The following is a 2,040-nucleotide window of genomic DNA, read 5'->3' on the forward strand; positions in this document are numbered from 1 at the left end:
ATACAGACTCAAACCACTGCAGGCATCTCACTATTGCACCTCTCTCCTGAGCTGCTCTAATTATGACTTGAACCCAAAATGTCTCATTTGGATTCCTCACTCCATCGGGCCCGTTGCAGCTGATTTTCAGCTCAATTCTTGTGTAATCTAGCATACCTCAGCCTTTTCTCCTTGTTTCCCTTTCGTAAGAATTGCTTCTTGAAAGCCGCCCTTCCGCTGAGATAATTTCTGATGAGGCTTCAGTGAACAGCATCAGTGATCAGCTGAAGAGACAGATGTATTTCCAATGCTGAAAGGACACAAGTGTCTTGCATTAGAGAATGCTGAGGCTTGTAATACTAAAAGAGAGATTATGCATATAGCAGGATCTAAAAACAAGTGAAAACAATACACAACATTGTTTGTGGGCATGTAACAACAACAACAACAAAGAAATCAATGCAAATAAAGAATTAGAACTGAAAAAGAAAATGTGTAAATTACTGAGACAGGAGAGAGATGGACTTCCAAGTTTGTTTGTTCTTTTTGCAGACTAGAAAATTATGGGCAGCCACATCACTCAAAATGGCAAAACAACCCCCCCCCCAAATAATAATAATAATCTGACATGTACTTTGCTGTTAATGTTAACGTACAATTCGCAAGGGTTATGTTTACGTATGAAAGTAAGGGGTATGTCACTTGTATTTTTAGGCGATAACATGTGGTCATTTTTGTGGTCTGTCAGTCTGCAACCACAAAATCTAGGTGCTTCACATCCCAGAAGTGACTGTGACTGACATCCTGTGACTGGCCTATAAATAATTCTCAGTTTTGATGCAGACTTCAAAACAGATCAAAACAGGGATAATCTTTTGTGTGAACCTGTCAAACTTATAATAATGGCCACGTAAAACGACCTTTTTCCTTAGCTGCCCACTTCTACATTCCTTTTCATGTAGCTCCACTGTGATATTGAGAGCCAAACCTCTTATCAAATATAACACTTTATTAAGAATTTTTTGTATATTTCACTTTTGCAGCTTTTTCTGGGTTTTGTCATTATAGGACGTTACTAAATACTATCTGTGGCAGAAATTTATGCCTGTGAAATCTGTGCTGAAACCCTAAATTGCGCTTCTTGTGCTAGATTGAGTATTTTCTCCCACCCAGTGTCTATAAAACGTTACTACACGTGGGATCTATAACTGTCAGATGTGGTTTTTGTTGCACAGCCAGAGCTCTATCTCAAGAATTTCCAGTGTGGGAAAATTTAATCTACTCAAAGATTACTCCGTTTTTGTGCTTTTTAAAATTTATGTATGTATGTATGTATGTATGTATGTATTTTTATTTATCTTTTTGTATTAAAAAATAGACAAGGATTAAAAAAGTAGACACAAAAGTATACACTAAACTGTCAAACAACAAATTAATAAAACACATCCAACAAAAAGTATACTTTGTTGTGAATTTTTAAAACTCACAGACAGTGACAACCTCGCGATATCCAAAGTTGGACCTGGGAGGTCCAGCTACGCGAGATCACGCAATACAAATGCGCGTGCACTGGGACGCAAAGCGGTCACGGCTACGCCAGGCTCTTATCAATTTACGAGTACTCGTAAAAGTAACCACCTGAACATTTTAGCGCTTTGAAAGGCAGCCCGACTATTAAGTTATTCTACATATGATTCAGCTGATGCAAATACTTTTAAATGTTTTTAATTTTTATTTATTTATTAGATAAACGCAAAGCTCTCACTTTCAGCTCGTCTGGGACGCAACGTTAGTTTCAAACTGAGAAATATTCTACATTTTATATATTTATTTATGTTTAAGTAAATGACAGATAAATGTTAAGGCGTGAAATGTAAGCTTGTCACCATAGTGGTAAAATGGTGTGTAGACACGTAGATTAAGTAACACGTCGAGTGGGTCACGCGGTTTAATGTGAGTGATAAGCTTTAGAGTTTACAGAATACGAGGTGACCCAAAACGCACCACTGGTTGTCTGCCGCCCCCCTCGTTCGGCCTGAAAGCAATTCACTCTGGTGACGT

Source organism: Diplotaxodon limnothrissa, linkage group LG1 (genome assembly GCF_057381915.1).
Source record: "Diplotaxodon limnothrissa isolate DT_005_m linkage group LG1, D_limnothrissa_male_GT1.1, whole genome shotgun sequence".
NCBI classification, from domain to species: Eukaryota; Metazoa; Chordata; class Actinopteri; order Cichliformes; family Cichlidae; genus Diplotaxodon; species Diplotaxodon limnothrissa.